Raw genomic sequence first — 13,495 nt, 5'->3', positions numbered from 1 at the left:
GTCCATATAGTCGAAGCTATGGTTTTTCCAGTAGTCATGTGCAGATGTGAGAGTTGGAGCACAAAGGCTGAGTGCTGAAGAATTAATGCTTTCAAACTGTGGTGCTGGAGAACGCTCTTGAGAGTCCTTTGGACTACAAGGAGATCAAATCAGTCAATCCTAAAGAAAATCACTCCTGAATATTTATTGGAAGGACTGATGCTGAAGCTGAAGCTCCAATGCTTTGGCCAAATGATGCGAAGAGCTGACTCATTGGAAAAGGCCCTGATGCTGGGAAAGATTGAGAGCAGAAGGAGAAGGGGGTGACAGGATGAGATGGATGGATGACATCATCAACTTAATAGGCATGAGTTTAAGCAAAACTCCTAGAAATAGTGAAGGACAGGAAAGCCTAGCATGTTTCAGTCCATGGGGTCGCAAAGAGTCAGACACAACTGAGCGTCTGAACTACAAATGTGAGGAAGCTCCCCAAAGTCTTTGTATACAAAATTAGTTCAGAGGATAGATCAAACAGAGAACACCAAAACTTTCAGCAACTTTATCCCACCAAACAAAAATGAAATTGTTTCAATGATAATTATTTTCATGACTGCTTTATCGTGTATACCTCTTTGGTTACATTATGCATTTACAATATACCAAGATTTACATATGTTACAGAAATAGATAAACTATACTATGGTTAAAAGTAGTCTTGTTCAAAGCTTAGAGAAACTTATTTTTATAGTCATAAGATTGGAGGATAGCTGAGAAATGTTAATTCAAAAAAGTAATTATTTGTATTTTTAACAACTCATCTAAAACAATAAGAATGATCATTCTTGTGGCAATATAAATAATACAGGAATATAATTGGCACTGGAAGGAGCATTGCAAATTTTCTGGTTTCAAAATTTCATCTTTTAGATACAGAAAGTATTTAGTGGTTATTTCAAGAGAGTATTTAGTGGTTATTTCAAGTTTATATTCAAATAGTGGCAGAACCTGTTTCCTCATTTCGGTCATATTTTGTTTGATTTCTTTAACGTGTAGACATTTAATAGCTTGAAGTTTGAGTCAAGTCTTTTAGAATTTAAATATAATGCTGTAATTTCTGTAATTTAACTATTTGAATATTTCAAAGTGGTCTTTAGAGCCCAGAAGTACCTGTGAAGCCACAGGGGGATATTTTGTTTTAAATAAGCAACTTAATCTTTTTTGACTCTCTGAAACCTGATAGACACTCATATTGTGAGCTGCCTTAACTGCAATATGTAAGTGAAGGCCAGAAGAGTCTACACAGATGCTGTTAAAAATTTGCTTTTGGTGTTCATCCATTCTGCTATTTTTTACCTGTTTAGTGTCTCAGAAATCTGGGTGACATTCGATGCAGTTTTTTCTTAGCCAGTAAAGGAAATCCATTTCTTATAATGATAAAATCCAAGTGCTCTCACCTAGACTTACTGAAGTCCTATTGTTTACTCTAAGATTTGGCCTTGGTGAATCAAAGTTGCATGTGTGAATGTATTGCCTGTAAACACAACAGTATTGTCCAGCACCACATCTAGGGCAAGAGAACTACTTTTTATAATCACAAATAGACTTACAGCTTAAATATGTGCATTAGAAATAGAAGGCATTAACTCTGTATAATGGTTTATGAGCAAAGATTACCAGATGTCCTGTTTTCATTAACTTGTTTATTTAGTTAAATACCTTTGTAATTTGATTGTTTGTAAATGATTGTCTACGCCTATATTTTGTTAACCCACTAAGTGCTGTATATAAAACTATATATTTGAAATGAAATGTTACTAGTTACCATATTCTAGCCTACATTTTTATTTTTTCACCTGCAATCACCATGAAATCAAATTAGAGGGTTGGTTTTTTTTTTTTGGTAAATGAGATGGTTCTAAAAAATTAATAAGTTGTGTCTAATTTCTAATAGTACTTAATAGAAAGTGAAAGTCTCTCAGTCGTGTCCTACTCTTTGTGACCCCGTGGCCTATACAGTCCATGGAGTTCTCTAGACCAGAATACTGGAGTGAGTAGCCTTTCCCTTCTCCAGGGGATCTTCCCAACTCAGAGATCGAACCCAGGTCTCAGCAGACAGGTTCTTTACCAGCTGAGCCATAAGGGAAGTTACAGGCCGATTCTTTACCACCTGAGCCACCAGGGAAGCCCCCAACAGTACTTAATAGAGCAAATGTAAAACTTAACCATGTAGATTTTTATAGACAGATCTTTCTGTTTACTCACAAAACCTCATGAAGTGAAACTTTCTGTCAGTATTTTGTGAAGTCAAACTTCAAGCAAAAATACATGGAGAAAAGATGGAGAAATTGACACTGGAATTCATTTTTCTTAAGATTTTTTTGAGGTGGACCAGTTTTAGATTTTTATTGAATTTGTTTCAATATTCCTTCTGTTTTATGCTTTGGTGTTTTGGCCATGAAGCATGTCGGATCTTAGCTCCCCAACCGGGGATCAAACCCGCACATCCTCAATTGAAAGGCAGAGTCTTAACCATTGGGCCATCAAGGAAGGCCCAGTATTGGAAGTCTTAAACTGAGTGGAATCACCAAATGATCTCTCTCACTTACTTTATTAAAATGAAAATAACAGATAGGTCTCCAACATTAAATATAGCAGTGTAATGAAAAGGTATGTTAGCCAAATATATCATTTATAAAATAAACGTTACCGTTAACCTTCAAATATTAAAGCAACTAAAATGCATATGTCATCTTATGTCAAGGTGTATCAATTTGCATGTTAACTGAGCAGTAAACTTTACTTATTTAAATTAAGATATATCTATGAAATGCAACATTAAATAGTCATAAGAGCTGGCAACTTGGATCCAAATTTGTTGTTTCATGACCACAGTAAAGCAGGAAATACAGAGTTACCAACATATTTAATGCATGTAAGCATTGTATGATTCCAAATTTATGGGGAAAAAAACAAGACCAGAGACAAATTATGAAATGCCTACATCAAACTCCATCATATTTCAAATTGATTCATATACTCCTTATGCAGTTTTTAAATTTCAATATTTATCATGTCAATAAAACCATGATTCCTTTTGAATTAAGGAATTCCATCACTCCTTATGGTGAACTATATTGGATTCATGATCTCTGAAGAAGATTTAGCTTCGGAACCAGGGACCAGGCTTGATCACTCAAGAGCTTTTGTGTAGCAGAGTTTTATTAAAGTGAAAAAGGGACAGAGAAAGCTTCTGACATAGACATCAGAAGGGGGCGAAGAGTGCCCCCCCCTCGCTCGTCTAGCAAGGGAATTATATACTTTTTAAATTAGTTATTACAATAAATCAAAAGGATGTCTCAAGGTTGTAAAGATCTTACTAGATCCACTCCCATAATTTACATGTTAAGATAACAGGATTAGCCAGAAGGTTTTCAGGAAGGAGAAACTGAGTTTAAACTGAGTTGTTTGTTTAATCATCAGTTCTGGGCTTAAAGAAAAAAACATTTTATGTGACTAAGACTAAGGAATGTAGAGAAAAAAAAAGACATTTGTCCTTTCCTCCTCCTTGAGAATTCCAGACCCCTATCTTTTGATAATCAAAAGACCCCTATCTCCTCCTTGAGAGCCTCAGACCCCTTACTCTGCCTCCTCTTCCTCCCCCCCACCCCCGACCCCGACCCCTGGACTTCTTATCAACCTGCCGAGGAATTGACTCAGAAAAAAAAGTGAAAAGCAAAAATAATTTAACCCAGTCTCTGAGATAAATATGTATTAAATTTATGACAAGCAAGAGAAAAAAAAGGAACAAAAGTCATACTTTGTTTAGCTTAAAGATTGCAGTATTTCTTCTCCAAAACAAAGTCAACCTATCCAGAGCTCCAGTGGTAATTCTTTACCACTGAGCCACCAGGGAAGGCCCAGACAAGGACTTATTTCCAAAATATATTAATGGAAATAAGATATTGAAGAGGGAATTCATAGGACCTGGACTCCACCTTAGGCCTGTTTATGCTGATCATGCTTGGCCACCTCTCTAATGGACTCTAAACTCTGTACTTAGTGCCCATGGAAATGACAATAAAAGGATAAGACCCCCACCAGACAGGGGAACCTTGAAGATCATATCCAGGTTACTCATCGCCTAAGAGAAAACATACGCTAATCACCTCTGTCTCTGGACAGGCCGTAAATTTTTCTGTACCTATCGGAGTGTAACCTCGGGCTTATTGATTATTGGCCAATTGTTTAACTGTTTGAACACATAACACATAAATGATGAGATTATTGTGATTGTATTTGCCCTTCCTTTGTTTATGTAAGTCTCAAAGAATTTGGGGTGGTGAGTTCAGACACATACACATGAGGTATAAAAGATTTTCACAAATGCTGGTCGGGGTCCTTGGCTAAGAGAAGACTCTGCCTTGGGCCGGCCAGTGTAATAAACTGCACTCTACTACCTGCATTGTCCTTCTGAGTGAGTTTGTTTCCCAAAATGCGTGGCTACAACAATATATTTTTAAAGGAAGAAATGAGAAAAACTAAGAATAAAGCTACTATATTACTCTTTGAGCTACCAATATGACAAAAATATCACTTTATAAAATTATATTATACATGTATTTCATTAATTTCTGCATAACATATCTGTGTCACACCTATTAGATAATGTGTTAACAAAAGGAAAAAAAATCTGGAAGTTTAGATATCATAATATGAATAGCAGGAACAGAGTTGTTTTTTTTTTATGAAAATTCTAGGTATATTCGACCATTTTTTTATACTTAACTCTATGGTCTGTTATTGTTTATTTTTCTGATAAGCATATGTTATTTTTATAACTCAAAGGGTCTCTTCCCAATTTGGAAGAAAACTAAAGGGAACATTTTTAGTCTTAAAAAATAATGTTTATTGAGTGGTTGATCTATTCAAAATTTACTTAGTACTACATTTTAAAGTGGTTGTAAAGCATCATGTAATAATATGAGGTGTCCATCACAAATTTATATCCGTATGTGAATTTAAAAATTTTCTAAATGTTAAGATGCAATCAAATTTTCATGAATTAAATTGTTTTTCTTATTTACATTAATAATCTGGAGTTGCTTTCTCAATTTCTTCTTTGTATAAAGTTTACAATGGATATTAACATTTTGACTGCTTCAGAGTTTTCCTTCTTTGCCTTACTACTTCTTTGAGGTAGATAGGATCCATCCTTCTTCAAGAGATTAGAGCTTTACTATCTGGCTTGAAAAGAAGTATTGTATTTTCTCAGGATAATAAAATATTTGTGATGTGTAATTAAAAATAAATTACCGATACATAATTAAGGTACAAAAACTATATATATTCATTGTACACAATTTCATGAGTTTGGTGTATGCATGTTCCATGAAACCATCACTATTATAAAGGTAATAAGCATATCCATCACCTCCAACAGGTTCCTAGTGCCCCCTCCGCTTTTTTGAAAGGGTTAAGAGGGGAAACAACATGAGATATACCTTCACAATTTTTTAAGTGCATCAGTATTAACCCTGGTGGCTCAAATGGTAGAGAACCTGGCTGCCAATGCAGGAGACCCAGATTCAATCCCTGGATTGGGAAGATCCCCTGGGGAAGGAAATGGCAACCCACTCCAGTATTCTTGCCTGGATAATTCCATGGATAGAGGAACCTGGCAGTCTATAGTCCATGGGGTCACAAAGAGTTGGATTGACTGAGCGACTAACACTTTCACTTTCGCAGTATTAACTGTAGTTAATACAGTGTGCTGAAAAGTAGAGACATTTACTTTTCCAACAAAGGTCCCGTATAATCAAGGCTATGGTCTTCCCAGTGGTCACGTACGGTTGTGAGAGCTGGATCGTAAAGAAGGCAGAACACCAAAGAATTGATGCCTTCGAACTGTGATGCTAGAGAAGACTCCTGGAAGTCCCTTGGACAGCAAGGAGACCAAGCCAGTCACTTTTAATGGAGATCAACCCTGAATATTCACTGGAAGGACTGATGCTGAAGCTGAAGCTTCAGTATTTTGGTTATGTGATGTGAATAGATGATTCATTGGAAAGTCCCTGATGCTGGGAAAGATTGAAGGCAGCAGGAGAAGAGGGTGTCAGAGGATGAGATGGCTGGATGGCAATGTAATGCATTGAACATGGTGCAATGAACATGAACTTGGGCAAACTCTGGGAGATGCTGAGGAACAGGGAGGCCTGGTGTGCTACAGTCCATGGAGTCTCAAAGAATCAGACATGATTGAGCAACTGAACAAAAACAACACAGTATTAACTATAACATAGATGCTGTGTTGTACAGCAGATCTCCAGAATTTGTTCATCTTGCATAACTGATTCAGAGCTATGAGGGTAACATCTTTACGATTTCTCTGGTGGTTTCACAATGTCTATCCTGCAACTTCACTTATCTTATTTATATTCAACACAGGAAGAAGGGGGAAGGAGACATGACCAGCAAAATCACTCCCTTGCATCAGGAAAGTAACAGCTTTCCCTGAAGCTTCCCCACAGATTTGCGTTTACTCGGTTACTATGGTAAAGATTGATTTATCTGTCATTTCTAGCAGCAATGGAGACAGTGAAGTTGGCAAGGAAGCCGTCATTTGGGAACGGGCAGTCAGTTAGCCAACTATTTGCTTATTTCTGAAACATTGCTTGGCTCTAGGTTTTGTTCTTCAGTTCTCCTGTAATAGAGCAATCACTTCTAAAGCAATCTTACATAGTCACCCACCTCATGTTACCTCTTCCCAAAACCATACCCATACCTCAGCTCTGAGTTCCATATCCATATGCAGCATACAACCAACCAGACTTATTCCTTTAAATAGTGTATATATTAGATGTATCAGACAACTCAGTGCACACCGTTTTGGAAACCTGCTAACCAACAGCCATCCTCTGACTTCCAACACACATGAACACAATAACAGCAACAACTACGAACCACCCAGACAATATATTCAGTTCACTGAATTATTAAGTAAAAGTTAAAATGCAGATCTTGACATGGATTCCCCATTGCCCCTTACCACCCATCATGATTCACTCATGGATCCTCTCAAGCTATAATTTGACTCTGTCCTCTGTTCCCTGTTACAGATATAATTACATTAATTTAGGTTCTCAATTGTTGACACCAGAACTACTGCAAAATCCCCTGGGCTCCAAACCTCTGGTATCTTTGTTCTCAAACACCTCTTTAAATAATACTGTGCATGTTGTTTTAAAGGTATAAAAGGCTTATAATGTTACTCCTCTGTTCAAAACCCTTTGATTGATTTCTAGTACTGAGTACAAGCACCTAAATATGGCCTTTACCTTCTTTTCTCACCTTTCCCCTTCATTGTTCTAGCCATACTCAACTATTTGCAGTTATATGCAAGTTTATGCAATTTCCAATACACAGCTGGACATGAACTCTAATCATTCATCTGCTTTTGAATTCTAGCTCATCTGTATGATCCATTACTGTGCCATCTGTGATCTTTTTAAGTCATTTTTTCCATAAATGTTATAACCATCCTTCCTACTTAGCATTCTAGCTTTATCATGGAAACAAGACATTGATTTACTCTGTTTCTCATACTAGAATGTGAGCTTGTTGGAGGCAGTGAATCTTGTTTCCCTCTGAATCTTCAGGCCCTAGAGTCTTATACAGCATGCAGTCCAGTAGGACTGGTATTCTTACAATAAGAGACACCAGAGCTCACTCATGCTTCCTCTCTCTCTCTCTCTCTCTCTCTCTCTCTCTCTCTGCCTGTAAGGCTATGTGACACAAACAGAAGGTGCCATCTACAAGCCAGGAAGAGAATCCTCACCAGCACCAACACTGCTAACATCTTGATATTGGATTATATCAAGTTTCCAGATTTGAGGGAGAATAAATTTCTCTTGTTTAAGCCATGCAGTCTGCATTATTTTGTTACAGCAGCCTGAGCAGACCAAAACAATTTGTGGATCAATTGTTCATTTAAGCCTTCAAATAGTATAGATTGTGCTAGTAAAATTCATCAAAGATGTGGTTAGAAAGCAAAATACACAAAGGTTGAATTTATGGCAATTATAACATAAGGAAACTTACATTACATTTATTCAGTAAGTTTAGCGGATTGTCAGATCATGAGGTAAAAGTTACTGAGTCTGAATAGTTTAATTTATGCTTATATTCAGAAACAGTATCAGGAGAAGACAATATAAAATTAATTTTCAGAGTCAAACTCTTCTTTTATTTTTAATTGAAATATAGTTGATTTACATAGTTGTGTTAGTTTCAAATGTACAGCAAAGTGATTGTTTGAAAAAAAGGAATATATACTTTTCCACATTCTTTTCCATTATAGATTATTATAAGATATTAAATGTGCAATACAGTAGGTATTTGTTGTTCACTTATTTTATACATATGTTGGCATGTATCTGTTAATCTCAACTTTCTAATTTATCCCTCCCATCACCCTCTCCCTTCTTTCACAGCCATGAGTTGGGCATCTGTGTCTGTGAGTCTATTCTGTTTTGTAAGTAAGTTCATTTGTATCATTTATTTTTAAATTGTTTCACTTTTTAAGTTTGTTTCCTTTAAGTGTCCTTTAATTCAAAAACTCAGAAAGACTAAATATATCAGTAATTCTTGTTCACAGTGTAGAGTTTTTCTTCTGTGGAATAGAGACTGATAATATATTTTATGTAAATTACTTTAAATTTAAATCCAGTTGATTACATATTAAATTCCCACTTTGTACAATCATAAACATACCGTTAAATTCTATATAAAGTGACTCTAATAATAAATAATTTTGCTATCCATATTGACCTTTCCCCTTCTTTATAAGTATAGTATATTTTAATTACACTGATTAACAAAAACAAAAACAGAAGTTAAAAATTCTTAGCAAATCCTCAGACTAGGATAATAAAGGCTTAAAAAGATTCCACTGAGTAAAGAAAAGAAGATTAAGAATTTGCAACATTTTTATCTATGTGGGAAATTAGGTGCGTTTTCATGGTTATTATTTGCTGGAAAAAAGAAAACTTAACAGAAATATGACAGTTGGGATAGGTGCTTAAATTTCAGTAAATTGCCCAGGCCTGAGTCCAGGCTCTGCTGCTTATCTTCTTTATGACTTTGGGCAATTTATTTAACCTCTCTGAACTTCAAAAGAAATATAAAAAGGAATTCCTATAAAAGAGGAATAATTATGGAACTCACCTTCTAAGGTTGATGTAAAAATCACATGAGCTAGCATATGTAAAATGCTTGGGGGCATAGTGCCTGACATCTAATAACACCCATTGAAAGTGGCTCTCTAATGATTATGCTAATAAGTGTTCATGACGCATTTTGTATTTTATATTCAAAATTAACATATTTACATTGGGTAAATACAGATAAACCTACTAGACTGTAATAAATGTCAGAGATACGTCTAGTTCACTCTACCACCTATAATCATCCAGGAATTTGAACTATTGACACTTAATAAAAGAAGTTTTACCTATAAAAATTAGAATTTGCATCAGCTTCCTGATATAATGTGTGGAGCAAAATGTTTTTTCACCAAGAAGGCAAATGCCTCTAAAATACAGTTTCTGTATTGTTGACTAAAAAAAGATGTACAACTTGAGAGTTGTGAGTTAAGTTTTATTTGGGGCAAAATGAGGACTGTAGCCCAGGAGGCAGCATCTCAGAGAGCTCTGAGAGACTGCTCCAAAGTGGCAGTGGGGGAAAGTCAATATATAAGATTTTGGTGAAGGAGGAGTTCAATACCATGAAGCACTCAATTTACAAAAGGTTTTTTCTTAGTCCTGAGGGTCTGATGTCACCATGAAGGGATTTAGTGCTTCTCTAGATATGAGGAGATGCAAGGATTAAGACCATAAAATCTGTTCCCAAAAACATCCAGCTGTCTAAAGACCTGTCGCACCAGATTCCCTGGAGCACAGAGTGCCTCACTCCACCCTGAACTCCCTCAGGAGTTGTCGAAGGTCAACAGCCATAGCAGCATGGGGTTCAGTCTCCACAGAGGCAGATGGCAAATGCCTTTGGTGTTCAGTCCTTGGCCATGCTCTTGGTAAGTGCCAATTTGTAGTTGACAGTGTAATACAGAGAATTCATTGAAGGAAAGAGGAAATCACCAGGTTATCTTGATACAAATTTATTTTCAAATACACACACAACTAAAATCAACACTCACCAGAATAAACAGCTACTGGGTGAACATTCACAGAGAAATGTAAAAAAATTATTAAAAAGGTATGAAACCAATAAAGGGAAAGCTTAAGTGTAAATGTCATTTATATACCAGTAAAATACATAATTTCTTTTTCTTAATATATGCAAACACTTTCTAATTTGACAATCTAAGATGTTTTGAAGTTAATAACACAGAATAAGATGGTTTAGGGGCTAATATGAATGGAAACTTCTACTTTTTAAAAAGTAATACTTGAGTACCCTCGTTAAGAGCTTAAAAAAAAAATTGCAAGCATCGTGGTGAGGAGAAGATATTATCATTAATTACTTTTCAACAGCAGTGGCAGTGTTTCAAGGTTGTCTTCTGCCTGCAGATTTATTAGCTCCTTCATGGAATATGTCACAAGGGAGGTATTTTTGAAGCAATAACAGAAGTGTGTGAAAAATCTCAGTATGATGCATGAGTGTAATCTCCTTCTTGCAGATGTTAATTCCCTGCTTGTTGCAACTAGAAAGCAGGTGCCAACATATTTGTGAATTTTCTTTCCTGCTGGACAGCAGACAGGCAACTTGGGAAGGATCCTGTAACATTCTAGATGCCACTGATATGTGATAAATCTTAGTAGTTCTAAAGTCTTTCCAAACGCATGAGTAGTTTCAGATGATATTTTAGCCCCCTTTAAATTGGAAGATGAAATGTAGCAATTGAAGCTGATTATGTACTCTGAGCTTGGAGGTGAGATATTTCCTTATCATGTGTTGTCTCTGATGAACTCTCAACAAACACAAATAATGGATGCTGTCAAATACCTTCAAAAGTCAATTTATTTTCAAAAAATATCCTTCAAAGCACTATTCTTTAATGAAAAAATAAAAAACATGATAGTAAAAAACTCAATAAAAAGTTTCAACATTAAAGGTCACATAGCGTAACTTTGTAATCTGAAGGTAATAGAAATGAGAAGAGTGGGAAGAAATGTGAAAGCTATAATCAGTAAAAGAGAGTTTATATTCTCCTTATAGAACAAATAGATTAGAAAAAGTGGACATCAAAATATGTTATTTTTTTTTGTAATAGACATTGGCTTTCAGAATTAGCATGACTTCCAAACTGACAAGTAATAATAAATACAGTACATTTTACCCAAGAGATGACCTTAACTATCTACCATAATGATTCTTTATCTGAACAAATACAGAAGAAAATGTTTTCTGTGTTATTGTTGAGTTCTAATTGTCCAAATAATAACTTTAATATATTTCCATGTACTGAGAACCTTTCCAAAATTATGAATGTAGCAAGTAAACTGGGCTAATATTGAATTTTTAGTATGTGCAAAACATAGTTTTATAAATACTGGATGTGTAAAATAATTACTTTTACAAAAAATTCTAAAATACTCTTACTTTCCTAATTTAAAAATGAGGAAATTGAAGCATGGTGTAATCATATAGCACCCCAAAGCAGTTAAACTGTATCACATCAAACATCTGAACCAAAGGTATTTGTCTCCAAAACTACCTTCTAGACTTTTTGTAATAAAAAAAAAAAAAGCCCTTAGATGAATGAATCAAAAGAAGAGTTTACTTCTAGTTAAGAAAATGCACCTAAATTTAAAGACGAGAATGAGAAAAAATAGGAAGGAAGCAGTTATAAAAGATAAGCAAGAAAACCATTACCAAGCTTTGTATCCTATTAAACCTGATTATCTATAGATAAGTTAATATTTCTTTAAAAATATGGAGGGACGTTTTGTTAATAGTTCTTTTGTTGTTGTTGTTCAGTCTCTAGGTCTTATCCAACTGTTTGTGACCTCATGAACTGCAGTGCACCAGGCTTCCCTGTCCTTCAATATCTACCGGAGCTTGCTCAAACTTACGTCTATTGAGTCAGTGATGCAATCCAACCATCTCATCCTCTGTTGTCTTCTTCTCTTGTCTTCAGTCTTTCCCAGAATCAGGGTCTTTTCCAATGAATCAGCTCTTCGCATCAATTAGCCAAAGTATTGGAGCTTCAGCTTCAGCAACAGTCCTTCCAATGAATATTTAGGGTTGATATATACTACAGGGAGATATATACTATACTTTGATACATTAATAAGTGTGCTATTTATTGTGCTAGAGGGTGATAAGTGCTCTGTCAAAAGAAAACCATGTGATGGTTATGTTATGCATAGAGATTGGAAGTGTGTGTTATAATTTCAAAATGAAGATTAAAGTGGGCATCACAAAGAAGGGCACACTTGAGCCAGTGCTTGGAGGTAAGTGCCATTAGGAGATCTGGGGAGATATTTTCCAGGCAGATGGAGTTCAGGGGCAAGTGCCCTATGTAGCAGTGTCATGTTCCAAGAACAAGAATACCACTCCCACAACCTCTGTCCCCATGTGATTTGAAAGGAAGGAACTATCAGGGGAGCAGAAAATGAACTTGAAGAAGAAGCAGCTGTCAAATGAGATTCTTGTATCCAATTTCAGGACTTGGATTCTGCTTATATTTTCAAAGGAGAGTCAGAAATGTTTCCAAATGTCCAGTATGAAGGAAAAATACAATGAAGAATGACATCATGTATTTGAAGAATGATGTCTAAAGATGTGAAAAATAAAAATGTCACCAACGAAAGCAAAGAGATTAGTAGACAGAGTAGATTTGGAGGAAAAACATGAAGTATACTACATCATTGTGTGTGCGTGCTCAGTTGCTCTGTCGTGTCTGACTCCTTGTGACCCCATGGACTGTAGCCCACCAGGTTCCTCTGTCCATGGAATTTTCCAGGCAAAAATACTGGAGTGGGTTGCCATTTCCTACTCCAGGGGATCTTCCCAACTCAGGGATTGAACTTGAATCTCCTGCACCGTTAAGCAGATTCTTTATCACTGCGCTACCTGGGAAGTCCAGGGCACTACATTATTAGATATGTAGAATTTTTGAATGTCTGTTAGGCTCCGGTTGAGGTGTTAGGTTAGCAGTTGGACTAATGAATCTGGATTTCAGGTGAAAAAGACTAGAAATTGTATTTTGGAGTCATTGGCACATAAACCATGAGGCTGCATTAGATAACCACTGTAGTGAAGAAGTAGAGACCTGAGGATCTGAGAAGTCATGATGTGAAGTCAGAGACAAAGGAAGAAAAAAAAATAACAAGAGTTAGGAGAACAAACAAGAAGACTAGTGACCTGAAGGTAAAACAAAACCTATCAAGGAAGATATAAAGACCAAGGGGAGTGTATGCTGCTGATGGGCCATGTAAGCCAAAGAATGAGACTCATATATTGGATTTAGTAAGATAAAGATCACTGATGACATCAACAA

At 35.9% G+C, this 13,495-nt stretch overlaps 1 long non-coding RNA gene across 1 annotated transcript in view; it reads left to right on the top strand.

The window, feature by feature from the left end:
- The window catches only part of LOC145516478 (uncharacterized), a 56,723-nt gene extending 43,932 nt beyond the window's left edge, over window positions 1-12,791 (top strand). Inside the window, exons 3-4 of the long non-coding RNA XR_014061421.1 lie at window positions 6,424-8,513; window positions 11,971-12,791. This is a non-coding gene — a long non-coding RNA (uncharacterized LOC145516478). The remainder of the gene's footprint in view (window positions 1-6,423; window positions 8,514-11,970) is intronic.
- Window positions 12,792-13,495: the final 704 nt, after the last annotated feature.

Source organism: Giraffa tippelskirchi, chromosome 8 (assembly GCF_054371585.1).
Source record: "Giraffa tippelskirchi isolate mGirTip1 chromosome 8, T2T-mGirTip1v1.2.pri, whole genome shotgun sequence".
Classification (NCBI taxonomy): Eukaryota; Metazoa; Chordata; class Mammalia; order Artiodactyla; family Giraffidae; genus Giraffa; species Giraffa tippelskirchi.
Note: the sequence above shows the minus strand (reverse complement) of the source record. Positions and strands in the feature narration are given on the sequence as shown.